This window comes from Lepisma saccharinum, unplaced genomic scaffold (genome assembly GCF_977018435.1).
Source record: "Lepisma saccharinum unplaced genomic scaffold, izLepSacc3.1 HAP1_SCAFFOLD_252, whole genome shotgun sequence".
Taxonomy (NCBI): domain Eukaryota; kingdom Metazoa; phylum Arthropoda; class Insecta; order Zygentoma; family Lepismatidae; genus Lepisma; species Lepisma saccharinum.
This window is the reverse complement of record NW_028143018.1, coordinates 512,905-524,361: the sequence shown is the minus strand read 5'-3', so window position 1 is coordinate 524,361 and position 11,457 is coordinate 512,905.

Sequence of the window (11,457 nt, the reverse complement as noted above, 5' to 3'; positions counted from 1 at the left end):
AACTTTGCATGGATACATTGGATGTCAAGACACGTGGAAAAAACGTACAAAACAAGAGATTGGAGACATCAAGATTTTGGACGAATTTTTTAAGAATTTTCATATTTTCAGATGGGAGGTTCAATATAAGGTCAAAAACTACATACTCAGATCTTCACCAAACTTTGCGGGGATACTTTGGATGTCAAGACACGTGGAAAAAACGTACAAAACAAGAGATTGGGGTCATCAAGATTTTGGACGAATTTTTTAAGAATTTTCAAATTTTCAGATGGGAGGTTCAATATAAGGTCAAAAACTACATACTCAGATCTTCACCAAACTTTGCATGGATACATTGGATGTCAAGACACGTGGAAAAAACGTACAAAACAAGAGATCGGAGACATCAAGATTTTCGACGAATTTTTTAAGAATTTTCAAATTTTCAGATGGGAGGTTCCAGATAAGGTCAAAAACGACATACTCAGATCTTCACCAAACTTTGCATGGATACATTTAATGTCAAGACACGTGGAAAAAACATACAAAACATAGGATTGGTGACATCAAGATTTTCGACGAATTTTTTAAGAATTTTCAAATTTTCAGATAGGAGGTTCCATATAAGGTCAAAAACTACATGCTCAGATCTTCACCAAACTTTGCATGGATACATTGGATGTCAAGACACGTGGAAAAAACGTACAAAACAAGAGATTGGAGACATCAAGATTATGGACGAATTTTTTGAGAATTTTCAAATTTTCAGAAAGGAGGTTCCATATAAGGTCAAAAACTACATACTCATATCTTCACCAAACTTTGCAGGGATACATTGGATGTCAAGGAACGTGGAAAAAACGTACAAAACAAGAGATTGGAGACATCAAGATTTTCGACGAATTTTTTAAGAATTTTCAAATTTTCAGAAAGGATGTTCCAGATAAGGTCAAAAACGACATACTCAGATCTTCACTAACTTTGCAGGGATACATTGGAGGTCGAGACACGTGGAAAAAACGTACAAAACAAGAGATTGGAGACATCAAGATTTTGGACGAATTTTTGAAGAATTTTCAAATTTTCAGATAGGAGGTTCCAGATAAGGTCAAAAACTACATACTCAGATCTCCACCAAACATTGCAGGGATACATTGGATGTCAAGACACGTGGAAAAAACGTACAAAGCAAGAAATTGGAGACATCAAGATTTTCGACGAATTTTTGAAGAATTTTCAAATTTTCAGATAGGAGGTTCCAGATAAGGTCAAAAACTACATACTCAGATCTTCACCAAACGTTGCAGGGATACTTTGCATGTCAAGACACGTGGAAAAAACGTACAAAACAAGAGATTGGAGACATCAAGATTTTCGACGAATTTTTTAAGAATTTTCAAATTTTCGGATGGGAGGTTCCAGATAAGGTCAAAAACGACATACTCAGATCTTCACCAAACTTTGCATGGATACATTGGATGTCAAGACACGTGGAAAAAACGTACAAAACAAGAGATTGGAGACATCAAGATTTTGGACGAATTTTTTAAGAATTCTCAAATTTTCAGAAAGGAGGTTCCATATAAGGTCAAAAACTACATACTCAGATCTTCACCAAACTTTGCAGGGATACATTGGATGTCAAGACACGTGGAAAAAACGTACAAAACAAGAGATTGGGGTCTTCAAGATTTTGGACGAATTTTTTAAGAATTTTCAAATTTTCAGAAAGGAGGTTCCATATAAGGTCAAAAACTACATACTCAGATCTTCACCAAACTTTGCAGGGATACATTGAATGTCAAGACACGTGGAAAAAACGTACAAAACAAGAGATTGTGGTCATCAAGATTTTGGACGGATTTTTTAGGAATTTTCAAATTTTCAGATGGGAGGTTCCAGGTAAGGTCAAAAACTACATACTCAGATCTTCACCAAACTTTGCAGGGATACATTGGATGTCAAGACACGTGGAAAAAACGTACAAAACAAGAGATTGGAGACATCAAGATTTTGGACGAATTTTTTAAGAATTTTCAAATTTTCAGATAGGAGGTTCCATATAAGGTCAAAAACTACATACTCAGATCTTCACCAAACTTTGCATGGATACATTATGTGTCAAGACACGTGGAAAAAACGTACAAAACAAGAGATTGGAGACATCAAGATTTTGGTCGAATTTTTTAAGAATTTTCAAATTTTCAGATGGGAGGTTCCAGATAAGGTCAAAAACTACATACTCAGATCTTCACCAAACTTTGCAGGGATACATTGGATGTCAAGACACGTGGAAAAAACGTACAAAACAAGAGATAGGAGACATCAAGATTTTGGACGAATTTTTTAACAATTTTCAAATTTTCAGAAAGGATGTTCCAGATAAGGTCAAAAACGACATACTCAGATCTTCACCAAACTTTGCAGGGATACATTGGATATCAAGACACGTGGAAAAAACGTACAAAACAAGAGATTGGAGACATCAAGATTTTGGACGAATTTTTTAAGAATTTTCAAATTTTCAGATAGGAGGTTCCAGATAAGGTCAAAAACTACATACTCAGATCTTCACCAAACTTTGCAGGGATACATTGGATGTCAAGACACGTGGAAAAAACGTACAAAACAAGAGATTGGGGTCATCAAGATTTTGGACGGATTTTTTAAGAATTTTCAAATTTTCAGATGGGAGGTTCCAGATAAGGTCAAAAACGACATACTCAGATCTTCACCAAACTTTGCATGGATACATTGGATGTCAAGACACGTGGAAAAAACGTACAAAACAAGAGATTGGGGTCATCAAGATTTTGCACGGATTTTTTAGGAATTTTCAAATTTTCAGATGGGAGGTTCCAGATAAGGTCAAAAACTACATACTCAGATCTTCACCAAACTTTGCAGGGATACATTGGATGTCAAGACACGTGGAAAAAACGTACAAAACAAGAGATTGGAGACATCAAGATTTTGGACGAATTTTTTAAGAATTTTCAAATTTTCAGATAGGAGGTTCCATATAAGGTCAAAAACTACATACTCAGATCTTCACCAAACTTTGCATGGATACATTATGTGTCAAGACACGTGGAAAAAACGTACAAAACAAAAGATTGGAGACATCAAGATTTTGGTCGAATTTTTAAAGAATTTTCAAATTTTCAGATGGGAGGTTCCAGATAAGGTCAAAAACTACATACTCAGATCTTCACCAAACTTTGCAGGGATACATTGGATGTCAAGACACGTGGAAAAAACGTACAAAACAAGAGATTGGAGACATCAAGATTTTGGACGAATTTTTTAAGAATTTTTAAATTTTCAGATAGGAGGTTCCATATAAGGTCAAAAACTACATACTCAGATCTTCACCAAACTTTGCATGGATACATTATGTGTCAAGACACGTGGAAAAAACGTACAAAACAAGAGATTGGAGACATCAAGATATTGGTCGAATTTTTTAAGAATTTTCAAATTTTCAGATGGGAGGTTCCAGATAAGGTCAAAAACTACATACTCAGATCTTCACCAAACTTTGCAGGGATACATTGGATGTCAAGACACGTGGAAAAAACGTACAAAACAAGAGATAGGAGACATCAAGATTTTGGACGAATTTTTTAACAATTTTCAAATTTTCAGAAAGGATGTTCCAGATAAGGTCAAAAACAACATACTCAGATCTTCACCAAACTTTGCAGGGATACATTGGATATCAAGACACGTGGAAAAAACGTACAAAACAAGAGATTGGAGACATCAAGATTTTGGACGAATTTTTTAAGAATTTTCAAATTTTCAGATAGGAGGTTCCAGATAAGATCAAAAACTACATACTCAGATCTTCACCAAACTTTGCAGGTATACATTGGATGTCAAGACACGTGGAAAAAAAGTACAAAACAAGAGATTGGGGTCATCAAGATTTTGGACGGATTTTTTAGGAATTTTCAAATTTTCAGATGGGAGGTTCCAGATAAGGTCAAAAACTACATACTCAGATCTTCACCAAACATTGCAGGGATACATTGGATGTCAAGACACGTGGAAAAAACGTACAAAACAAGAGATTGGAGACATCAAGATTTTGGACGAATTTTTTAAGAATTTTCAAATTTTCAGATAGGAGGTTCCAGATGAGGTCAAAAACTACATACTCAGATCTTCACCAAACTTTGCAGGAATACTTTGCATGTCAAGACACGTGGAAAAAACGTACAAAACAAGAGATCGGAGACATCAAGATTTTCGACGAATTTTTTAAGAATTTTCAAATTTTCAGATGGGAGGTTCCAGATAAGGTCAAAAACGACATACTCAGATCTTCACCAAACTTTGCATGGATACATTGGATGTCAAGACACGTGGAAAAAACATACAAAACATAGGATTGGTGACATCAAGATTTTTGACGAATTTTTTAAGAATTTTCAAATTTTCAGATAGGAGGTTCCATATAAGGTCAAAAACTACATACTCAGATCTTCACCAAACTTTGCAGGGATACATTGGATGTCAAGACACGTGGAAAAAACGTACAAAACAAGAGATTGGAGACATCAAGATTTTGGACGAATTTTTGAAGAATTTTCAAATTTTCAGAAAGGAGGTTCCAGATAAGGTCTAAAACTACATACTCAGATCTCCACCAAACATTGCAGGAATACATTGGATGTCAAGACACGTGGAAAAAACGTACAAAACAAGAGATTGGAGACATCAAGATTTTCGACGAATTTTTGAAGAATTTTCAAATTTTCAGATAGGAGGTTCCAGATAAGGTCAAAAACTACATACTCAGATCTTCACCAAACGTTGCAGGGATACTTTGCATGTCAAGACACGTGGAAAAAACGTACAAAACAAAAGATTGGAGACATCAAGATTTTCGACGAATTTTTTAAGAATTTTCAAATTTTCAGATGGGAGGTTCCAGATAAGGTCAAAAACGACATACTCAGATCTTCACCAAACTTTGCATGGATACATTGGATGTCAAGACACGTGGAAAAAACGTACAAAACAAGAGATTGGAGACATCAAGATTTTGGACGAATTTTTTAAGAATTTTCATATTTTCAGATGGGAGGTTCAATATAAGGTCAAAAACTACATACTCAGATCTTCACCAAACTTTGCGGGGATACTTTGGATGTCAAGACACGTGGAAAAAACGTACAAAACAAGAGATTGGGGTCATCAAGATTTTGGACGAATTTTTTAAGAATTTTCAAATTTTCAGATGGGAGGTTCAATATAAGGTCAAAAACTACATACTCAGATCTTCACCAAACTTTGCATGGATACATTGGATGTCAAGACACGTGGAAAAAACGTACAAAACAAGAGATCGGAGACATCAAGATTTTCGACGAATTTTTTAAGAATTTTCAAATTTTCAGATGGGAGGTTCCAGATAAGGTCAAAAACGACATACTCAGATCTTCACCAAACTTTGCATGGATACATTTAATGTCAAGACACGTGGAAAAAACATACAAAACATAGGATTGGTGACATCAAGATTTTCGACGAATTTTTTAAGAATTTTCAAATTTTCAGATAGGAGGTTCCATATAAGGTCAAAAACTACATGCTCAGATCTTCACCAAACTTTGCAGGGATACATTGGATGTCAAGACACGTGGAAAAAACGTACAAAACAAGAGATTGGAGACATCAAGATTATGGACGAATTTTTTGAGAATTTTCAAATTTTCAGAAAGGAGGTTCCATATAAGGTCAAAAACTACATACTCATATCTTCACCAAACTTTGCAGGGATACATTGGATGTCAAGGAACGTGGAAAAAACGTACAAAACAAGAGATTGGAGACATCAAGATTTTCGACGAATTTTTTAAGAATTTTCAAATTTTCAGAAAGGATGTTCCAGATAAGGTCAAAAACGACATACTCAGATCTTCACTAACTTTGCAGGGATACATTGGAGGTCGAGACACGTGGAAAAAACGTACAAAACAAGAGATTGGAGACATCAAGATTTTGGACGAATTTTTGAAGAATTTTCAAATTTTCAGATAGGAGGTTCCAGATAAGGTCAAAAACTACATACTCAGATCTCCACCAAACATTGCAGGGATACATTGGATGTCAAGACACGTGGAAAAAACGTACAAAGCAAGAGATTGGAGACATCAAGATTTTCGACGAATTTTTGAAGAATTTTCAAATTTTCAGATAGGAGGTTCCAGATAAGGTCAAAAACTACATACTCAGATCTTCACCAAACGTTGCAGGGATACTTTGCATGTCAAGACACGTGGAAAAAACGTACAAAACAAGAGATTGGAGACATCAAGATTTTCGACGAATTTTTTAAGAATTTTCAAATTTTCGGATGGGAGGTTCCAGATAAGGTCAAAAACGACATACTCAGATCTTCACCAAACTTTGCATGGATACATTGGATGTCAAGACACGTGGAAAAAACGTACAAAACAAGAGATTGGAGACATCAAGATTTTGGACGAATTTTTTAAGAATTCTCAAATTTTCAGAAAGGAGGTTCCATATAAGGTCAAAAACTACATACTCAGATCTTCACCAAACTTTGCAGGGATACATTGGATGTCAAGACACGTGGAAAAAACGTACAAAACAAGAGATTGGGGTCTTCAAGATTTTGGACGAATTTTTTAAGAATTTTCAAATTTTCAGAAAGGAGGTTCCATATAAGGTCAAAAACTACATACTCAGATCTTCACCAAACTTTGCAGGGATACATTGAATGTCAAGACACGTGGAAAAAACGTACAAAACAAGAGATTGTGGTCATCAAGATTTTGGACGGATTTTTTAGGAATTTTCAAATTTTCAGATGGGAGGTTCCAGGTAAGGTCAAAAACTACATACTCAGATCTTCACCAAACTTTGCAGGGATACATTGGATGTCAAGACACGTGGAAAAAACGTACAAAACAAGAGATTGGAGACATCAAGATTTTGGACGAATTTTTTAAGAATTTTCAAATTTTCAGATAGGAGGTTCCATATAAGGTCAAAAACTACATACTCAGATCTTCACCAAACTTTGCATGGATACATTATGTGTCAAGACACGTGGAAAAAACGTACAAAACAAGAGATTGGAGACATCAAGATTTTGGTCGAATTTTTTAAGAATTTTCAAATTTTCAGATGGGAGGTTCCAGATAAGGTCAAAAACTACATACTCAGATGTTCACCAAACTTTGCAGGGATACATTGGATGTCAAGACACGTGGAAAAAACGTACAAAACAAGAGATAGGAGACATCAAGATTTTGGACGAATTTTTTAACAATTTTCAAATTTTCAGAAAGGATGTTCCAGATAAGGTCAAAAACGACATACTCAGATCTTCACCAAACTTTGCAGGGATACATTGGATATCAAGACACGTGGAAAAAACGTACAAAACAAGAGATTGGAGACATCAAGATTTTGGACGAATTTTTTAAGAATTTTCAAATTTTCAGATAGGAGGTTCCAGATAAGGTCAAAAACTACATACTCAGATCTTCACCAAACTTTGCAGGGATACATTGGATGTCAAGACACGTGGAAAAAACGTACAAAACAAGAGATTGGGGTCATCAAGATTTTGGACGGATTTTTTAAGAATTTTCAAATTTTCAGATGGGAGGTTCCAGATAAGGTCAAAAACGACATACTCAGATCTTCACCAAACTTTGCATGGATACATTGGATGTCAAGACACGTGGAAAAAACGTACAAAACAAGAGATTGGGGTCATCAAGATTTTGCACGGATTTTTTAGGAATTTTCAAATTTTCAGATGGGAGGTTCCAGATAAGGTCAAAAACTACATAGTCAGATCTTCACCAAACTTTGCAGGGATACATTGGATGTCAAGACACGTGGAAAAAACGTACAAAACAAGAGATTGGAGACATCAAGATTTTGGACGAATTTTTTAAGAATTTTCAAATTTTCAGATAGGAGGTTCCATATAAGGTCAAAAACTACATACTCAGATCTTCACCAAACTTTGCATGGATACATTATGTGTCAAGACACGTGGAAAAAACGTACAAAACAAAAGATTGGAGACATCAAGATTTTGGTCGAATTTTTAAAGAATTTTCAAATTTTCAGATGGGAGGTTCCAGATAAGGTCAAAAACTACATACTCAGATCTTCACCAAACTTTGCAGGGATACATTGGATGTCAAGACACGTGGAAAAAACGTACAAAACAAGAGATTGGAGACATCAAGATTTTGGACGAATTTTTTAAGAATTTTTAAATTTTCAGATAGGAGGTTCCATATAAGGTCAAAAACTACATACTCAGATCTTCACCAAACTTTGCATGGATACATTATGTGTCAAGACACGTGGAAAAAACGTACAAAACAAGAGATTGGAGACATCAAGATATTGGTCGAATTTTTTAAGAATTTTCAAATTTTCAGATGGGAGGTTCCAGATAAGGTCAAAAACTACATACTCAGATCTTCACCAAACTTTGCAGGGATACATTGGATGTCAAGACACGTGGAAAAAACGTACAAAACAAGAGATAGGAGACATCAAGATTTTGGACGAATTTTTTAACAATTTTCAAATTTTCAGAAAGGATGTTCCAGATAAGGTCAAAAACAACATACTCAGATCTTCACCAAACTTTGCAGGGATACATTGGATATCAAGACACGTGGAAAAAACGTACAAAACAAGAGATTGGAGACATCAAGATTTTGGACGAATTTTTTAAGAATTTTCAAATTTTCAGATAGGAGGTTCCAGATAAGATCAAAAACTACATACTCAGATCTTCACCAAACTTTGCAGGTATACATTGGATGTCAAGACACGTGGAAAAAAAGTACAAAACAAGAGATTGGGGTCATCAAGATTTTGGACGGATTTTTTAGGAATTTTCAAATTTTCAGATGGGAGGTTCCAGATAAGGTCAAAAACTACATACTCAGATCTTCACCAAACATTGCAGGGATACATTGGATGTCAAGACACGTGGAAAAAACGTACAAAACAAGAGATTGGAGACATCAAGATTTTGGACGAATTTTTTAAGAATTTTCAAATTTTCAGATAGGAGGTTCCAGATGAGGTCAAAAACTACATACTCAGATCTTCACCAAACTTTGCAGGAATACTTTGCATGTCAAGACACGTGGAAAAAACGTACAAAACAAGAGATCGGAGACATCAAGATTTTCGACGAATTTTTTAAGAATTTTCAAATTTTCAGATGGGAGGTTCCAGATAAGGTCAAAAACGACATACTCAGATCTTCACCAAACTTTGCATGGATACATTGGATGTCAAGACACGTGGAAAAAACATACAAAACATAGGATTGGTGACATCAAGATTTTTGACGAATTTTTTAAGAATTTTCAAATTTTCAGATAGGAGGTTCCATATAAGGTCAAAAACTACATACTCAGATCTTCACCAAACTTTGCAGGGATACATTGGATGTCAAGACACGTGGAAAAAACGTACAAAACAAGAGATTGGAGACATCAAGATTTTGGACGAATTTTTGAAGAATTTTCAAATTTTCAGAAAGGAGGTTCCAGATAAGGTCTAAAACTACATACTCAGATCTCCACCAAACATTGCAGGAATACATTGGATGTCAAGACACGTGGAAAAAACGTACAAAACAAGAGATTGGAGACATCAAGATTTTCGACGAATTTTTGAAGAATTTTCAAATTTTCAGATAGGAGGTTCCAGATAAGGTCAAAAACTACATACTCAGATCTTCACCAAACGTTGCAGGGATACTTTGCATGTCAAGACACGTGGAAAAAACGTACAAAACAAAAGATTGGAGACATCAAGATTTTCGACGAATTTTTTAAGAATTTTCAAATTTTCAGATGGGAGGTTCCAGATAAGGTCAAAAACGACATACTCAGATCTTCACCAAACTTTGCATGGATACATTGGATGTCAAGACACGTGGAAAAAACGTACAAAACAAGAGATTGGAGACATCAAGATTTTGGACGAATTTTTTAAGAATTTTCATATTTTCAGATGGGAGGTTCAATATAAGGTCAAAAACTACATACTCAGATCTTCACCAAACTTTGCGGGGATACTTTGGATGTCAAGACACGTGGAAAAAACGTACAAAACAAGAGATTGGGGTCATCAAGATTTTGGACGAATTTTTTAAGAATTTTCAAATTTTCAGATGGGAGGTTCAATATAAGGTCAAAAACTACATACTCAGATCTTCACCAAACTTTGCATGGATACATTGGATGTCAAGACACGTGGAAAAAACGTACAAAACAAGAGATCGGAGACATCAAGATTTTCGACGAATTTTTTAAGAATTTTCAAATTTTCAGATGGGAGGTTCCAGATAAGGTCAAAAACGACATACTCAGATCTTCACCAAACTTTGCATGGATACATTTAATGTCAAGACACGTGGAAAAAACATACAAAACATAGGATTGGTGACATCAAGATTTTCGACGAATTTTTTAAGAATTTTCAAATTTTCAGATAGGAGGTTCCATATAAGGTCAAAAACTACATGCTCAGATCTTCACCAAACTTTGCAGGGATACATTGGATGTCAAGACACGTGGAAAAAACGTACAAAACAAGAGATTGGAGACATCAAGATTATGGACGAATTTTTTGAGAATTTTCAAATTTTCAGAAAGGAGGTTCCATATAAGGTCAAAAACTACATACTCATATCTTCACCAAACTTTGCAGGGATACATTGGATGTCAAGGAACGTGGAAAAAACGTACAAAACAAGAGATTGGAGACATCAAGATTTTCGACGAATTTTTTAAGAATTTTCAAATTTTCAGAAAGGATGTTCCAGATAAGGTCAAAAACGACATACTCAGATCTTCACTAACTTTGCAGGGATACATTGGAGGTCGAGACACGTGGAAAAAACGTACAAAACAAGAGATTGGAGACATCAAGATTTTGGACGAATTTTTGAAGAATTTTCAAATTTTCAGATAGGAGGTTCCAGATAAGGTCAAAAACTACATACTCAGATCTCCACCAAACATTGCAGGGATACATTGGATGTCAAGACACGTGGAAAAAACGTACAAAGCAAGAGATTGGAGACATCAAGATTTTCGACGAATTTTTGAAGAATTTTCAAATTTTCAGATAGGAGGTTCCAGATAAGGTCAAAAACTACATACTCAGATCTTCACCAAACGTTGCAGGGATACTTTGCATGTCAAGACACGTGGAAAAAACGTACAAAACAAGAGATTGGAGACATCAAGATTTTCGACGAATTTTTTAAGAATTTTCAAATTTTCGGATGGGAGGTTCCAGATAAGGTCAAAAACGACATACTCAGATCTTCACCAAACTTTGCATGGATACATTGGATGTCAAGACACGTGGAAAAAACGTACAAAACAAGAGATTGGAGACATCAAGATTTTGGACGAATTTTTTAAGAATTCT